This window comes from Gobio gobio (assembly GCF_949357685.1).
Source record: "Gobio gobio genome assembly, chromosome: 2".
Classification (NCBI taxonomy): domain Eukaryota; kingdom Metazoa; phylum Chordata; class Actinopteri; order Cypriniformes; family Gobionidae; genus Gobio; species Gobio gobio.
Genome location: NC_137098.1, coordinates 19,990,055 through 19,996,164, shown reverse-complemented (window position 1 = coordinate 19,996,164; position 6,110 = coordinate 19,990,055).

Below are 6,110 nucleotides of genomic sequence, written 5' to 3'. Positions count from 1 at the left end.
TTAACTTTAAGATTTATAAACATTATTTTGAATGGAATTCGTGAGGTGCTATTTACAGAAAGCCCATTTAAGTCAAGTACATTTTTTATTTTTTTTTGACAATACACATTTTCAAAAAGGAAACAATTAATGTTTAAAATATCTTAATATATTCCTGCCCTACATTGCATTTAACAGATGTGCAATAATTTATTGGTGTGAGAGTCAAGGGGCGTCACTAGACCACTTTTACATTATTTTGAATGGATTTTAAAATCTCAAGCTTGAATTTTAACATTTTATTATATTTGTCAATGTATTTTGATTGATAATCCCGCAAAATAATAAATGGATCTGCAATGTAGTAACCCAATCAACGCTTGAAAAATCAATCGCAGTTTGACAGAAAACTGACACATGCGCCCTTTATGTTCTTTTTGTGGTGCTGAAGAAGAATCTATTTCTCATCTCTTCTGGGATTGCTCACACACAAGTCTGTTCTGGAATGATTTCTGTATTTTTGTGTGCACATTTTCATCACAAAGCTTTTCTTTGTTAAAGCTACACTATGTAACTTTTCCGTCCACTAGAGGTCGCCCTTTTCAAAACAAAGGCGTAGTTTGATGACGCCACGTTTGAGCGCAGAATCTCGGGACATGTGGTCTTCACCTCACAGCCGGTGGGAAACAGTCAGGATAGGACTCGGGCAGAAATCATGTTCATGGATGCGATTATTAACATTACTGTCGTCTGAAGCAGAGCAGGAGCGAGTGTTGTGGAGCTGAGCAAGGCCGCAGGAGCGATTGAAGAGCGGGACTGTTATTATGGCATAGTCGCTGGCGGGACTTTTATTATGACACGGTTGCCGGCGGCACTTCCTCTTCTCCAGTGCTGAGTGTGAGGTAACGCAGCTCTGTTTATCGTATTAGATATATCTGAGTGTGTTGAAAAGGAAGTTATGACGTTCGCTCGGCGGCTGCTATGACACTTGTTCACAATGCAGTGAGAGTAAAGTGTTTCACTGAATAAAACCGGAGACCGAGGGTGACGCAGATATGACGCAATTGACAGGCGACTCCCTCACACGCATAGCTCACACGTCCCGGCTCCTTGGTTAAAATAGCAATTTTCTCACGATTTACAAATAGTTGAAAACATTTGGGATATTCTAAGTACTCAACTGAACAAAATATATAACACTGGCCTAGTGGTTTCTGGATGTTTTACTGCAAAAATCCTACATAGTTCACCTTTAAACAGAGATCGATGTTCTATTTGGTCAGCACAACTTTGATAAAAATGTAAAGGACCAATATTTTTTGATTAATGTTGTACGTCTCAATAATAACGCAACAACTGCAACATGTGAACGCGATGGTATTTTTATTAACAGAGTTATCCACAGAGCATATCACACATACGCATGACTCGCGTGTCTGCTTGGTACATGCGCACCAAAGGGGGAAGGTCGTTCTTAAAGAGCCCAACACTTAAAGAGCATTTATCACAATGATCTACAATTAACCTTTTTATTTTTGAAGCTGTACAGTATGTGTACAGTAAAGTGTTTGTCTAGGTGTCAGCTATAATGCACACCTTTTAATTTTTTTATATTTACAGTAGGATGCCTTTTATGCCTTAAAACATGTTGAGAATGTTCATGTAAAGTATGTAGAAGATGCTTAAATCAATATTTTCGTAAATAGGCCTATTAATATCTCTACACATTTACCTTTCCCAGTACGTGTTGCAGTGTAGGAATAGTGGTTTAAGCAAAATAAAATTTGTATAGTGCATTGTGTGGCACACTTCTTGCACGCAGAAAGCTTTCAAGAAAAAAAGTAATGGGGGGCCTGTGCCCCAGTAGAGCTTTATGTCTAGCAACGCCCCTTACAGGCTTTCATGCTCTGTCTTACAGAGCACTTGTATGAAGTTTGGGCACTCTTCCCAAGTAAAAATCTCACACCAAATCGGCAACCTTGCTTTTGATATGAAACAAATCTCAGCTTTGAAATTTTATAAGTGTTAATACGAAATTCAAAAAATAAATACAATTTTGGCGCACTTAAAGGGTAACTTCAGTGATTTAGCATTAGGCTTTGTATCTGTAGAAGTAGACTAGATGGAGCTGTTCCGCATGTTCTCAACCCGCCCACAGCGGAGAGATCTCACGCACAGAATGTAAGACACAGACGGCCGCACGGACAATCATAACGGAGCGTGGTGCAGAGTAAAGTGAGTGTTTCAACTTTTCAATGAATTCCTGTGATAGTTTAGCTTCCATATGCGATCTGAAAACGTGCCAGACTGGCGCTTAACGTTACCTCAGTTCTGCTCAGCTCTTCGTGATGAATGAAATCTGACACTGCGCGTCTGTGCCGTGACTTTCGTTCGGCTCACTCACACTTTATTGAAAATACACGTTCAGTTTTTAATTGTAGTGTTTATTCTCTAACTGAACAAAATGATTGTATTACTATGAAGATCAAAACGATGGTGTAAGGAGTGGCCTCGTAGGGCAGCGAAGCAAGTGCATTCTGGGAGTTGTTGTCTTTCACCCACATGAGGCAAAAATACATTTTCTTTCTTTTCTCAGTCTAGAAGGCACCAAATTCAAAAATAATTTCACATTTCTACTGCATAAATGCTAAATCACTGAAGTAACCCTTTAATACTGCATAACAGATCGCTGTAGCGGCTCAGTTAAAGCCAGAGCCGTTGAAAAACAGAGTTGCGACATGCCATGATCGCTGTCACATGGTTCATAACAAACCAGTGCTGTATATTTGAATGGCTTTAAGCAGGATAAACATCAGCTTCACTACAGGTATTTGGAGAAAGTTTTGGTAAACATTACAGCATAGTGTGCATTGATTATTACGTCAAATAACATTTACACAGTATTGTTTTATTCTGGAGAGTGACAGGGAGGCATTAATGTTTTTATAATGCCATGGTTTACCCACTAGTTGCCTGATTGGCTCTTTAATAAATATACACTCACCTAAAGGATTATTATGAACACCATACTAATACTGTGTTTGACCCCCTTTCGCCTTCAGAACTACCTTAATTATACGTGGCATTGATTTAACAAGGTGCTGAAAGCATTCTTTAGAAATGTTGGCCCATATTGATAGGATAGCATCTTGCAGTTGATGGAGATTTGTGAGATGCACATCCAGGGCACGAAGCTCCCATTCCACCACATCCCAAAGATGCTCTATTGGGTTGAGATCTGGTGACTGTGGGGGCCATTTTAGTACAGTGAACTCATTGTCATGTTCAAGAAACCAATTTGAAATGATTCGAGCTTTGTGACATGGTGCATCCTGCTGGAAGTAGCCATCAGAGGATGGGTACATGGTTGTCATAAAGGGATGGACATGGTCAGAAACAATGCTCAGGTAGGCCGTGGCATTTAAACGATGCCCAATTGGCACTAAGGGGCCTAAAGTGTGCCAAGAAAACATCCCCCACACCATTACACCACCAGCAGCAGCCTGCACAGTGGAAACAAGGCATGATGGATCCATGTTCTCATTCTGTTTACGCCAAATTCTGAATCTACCATCTGAATGTCTCAACAGAAATCGAGACTCATCAGACCAGGCAACATTTTTCCAGTCTTCAACTGTCCAATTTTGGTGAGCTCGTACAAATTGTAGCCTCTTTTTCCTATTTGTAGTGGAGATGAGTGGTACCTCAAGGTTGTGCGTGTTGTGGCTTCACAAATGCTTTGCTGCATACCTCGGTTGTAACGAGTGGTTATTTCAGTCAAAGTTGCTCTTCTATCAGCTTGAATCAGTCGGCCCATTCTCCTCTGACCTCTTGCATCAACAATGCATTTTCGCCCACAGGACTGCCGCATACTGGATGTTTTTCCCTTTTCACACCATTCTTTGTAAACCCTAGAAATGGTTGTGCGTGAAAATGCCATTAACTGAGCAGATTGTGAAATACTCAGACCGGCCCGTCTGGCACCAACAACCATGCCACGCTCAAAATTGCTTAAATCACCTTTCTTTCCCATTCTGACATTCAGTTTGGAGTTCAGAAGATTGTCTTGACCAGGACCACACCCCTAAATGCATTGAAGCAACTGCCATGTGATTGGTTGATTAGATAATTGCATTAATGAGAAATTGAACAGGTGTTCCTAAAAATCCTTTAGGTGAGTGTAGATGTATCCATTAGTCTGGTCGTGAGTATTGCAGGTCACAACTGCTTACTTATTTTTAGATTTTGCATTTGAATGAATATTTAGACATTATCAAACACTAGATTTTTTTAATTTGAAATATAAAAAAGTTAATAACGTGGATCCTAATATTTTTTTATTTTATTATACTCGTACAAGCACACACAAGTGAATATTAATGAATGCAAGCAAATACTGAATTTAACCCAAGACATTTTTTAAATAGTGATAAAAAAGGCAAAGTGCATTCAACAATTTTTCCCTATATATGTACAGTAAGCTATATAAATATGAATTGATACTGAATCAAGATGGAAATCGATTTTTGTGTCAAAACAGTTCCTCGTTCCTCGTGTTCTCCATTCCCTGCAAACGACAACCTCCATTATCTACAGCTAAGTCACTGTCCTGAAGTGCTTGTTCTGATACTCACCTGAATACCCCATTCAACCTGTGTTTGTGTCTCTGTCAATAAACTTCATTTGAGTTCACCTCATCCCCTGCCTCCGTCTGTGTCCTGACAGATACTGTAGTTTACACAGAACCAGCATATTTGTTAAAGAGTGCTAATAAAGTGAATTTAAATTCCATTAATTTTTCACTTAAGTGCCATTTACACTATTAATGATTAAATACCTCAATAGCAGTTTATAGCTCTTGCATGAAGATTAACACCTAAATGCACAATTAAATTGAACATTAATGACGCTATGATTGCTTTAGCTTGGTGTTAGAGTATAAAGACATGTTAACAGCACTTAAGTGAACATTAGCAGTGCAACTGTGTATATATCTTGTATGTGTATAGCTCTAAAATTAATTTCAGTGGGAGCTTATGTGAATATTTATTGCACTTAAATGAACATAATAGTGGGTAAATTAATGTATAGTCTATCGTTAATGAACAATAATGGCCCTTGCAAGCTTTTATAGATTAAATAAACCTTAATAGCACTTGAGTGTACATTAATAACTCTTAAAATTAATCCTTGCACTATTGTCATTAAATTAAGGGTTATTAATGTTCATGCATAAGCTGCCAGTATACTTCACTCACTACATAGTCAGCATAAACACAAACACACATACCCACACACACAGTGCATGAAAAAAACACAGAAACACTGTGAGAGCAGCTAATATGTCTACAGATGGCTAAGCACCTCTTAAATTGTGAATGGTTGGAACTCAGATGTGTTTTAAAGGCCGTTTGTTTTAAAGAGCAACCCGCTACAATGGCAGAGCGTAAATTCACAGATCCACACTGGCTTCGGCCCTGAGGGATGGATCCAAACGCCTCAGTAAACAAATGTTTCCTCACGGCGGGAACACCACAAACAGCCAGTACAAAAACAAGCCATGAATTTTTAACGCCGAGGTGACAGACTGCACTAATATGTGTGATACACTTTGATGTTTGAAAGCATAAACAGGAGCTTTTATTCTGAATGTGACCTACACTATTATTTCTCAAAAATAGAAACAATAATAAAGAGATTTTATGGATGCCACTGTCCCACTGTGTCTTTCATTTTAGCTTCTGAATTGTGTTTCTAATAGTTTTATTCCCTGATCATAATCTCATTACTCGTGTGACTGAAATATAACACAACCCCATCAAAACAAAATCATGGAATGAGCTGCTGTCATTGTGCTTAAGGACTTTAGAAGGGATAATGTACAATCATCCGAACGTTAGCCAACAGGGTGATCCCGATCCCAGGATGATCGGCTCATTACCAAATAAACAACAAATAGACATGGCATGTTGATTTAAGAGTAAATGATTTCAGTACGTGAGACTGAGGAGAGTGTGACTTGAGTGAAACGAGCACAGCTATATGGGAAATCACTTGCGTGTGTGAAAAGTTTTGGTACATTCATAAATTCACAATGAAAGGGTCCATAATTTAATTTAATTTTTAAATCA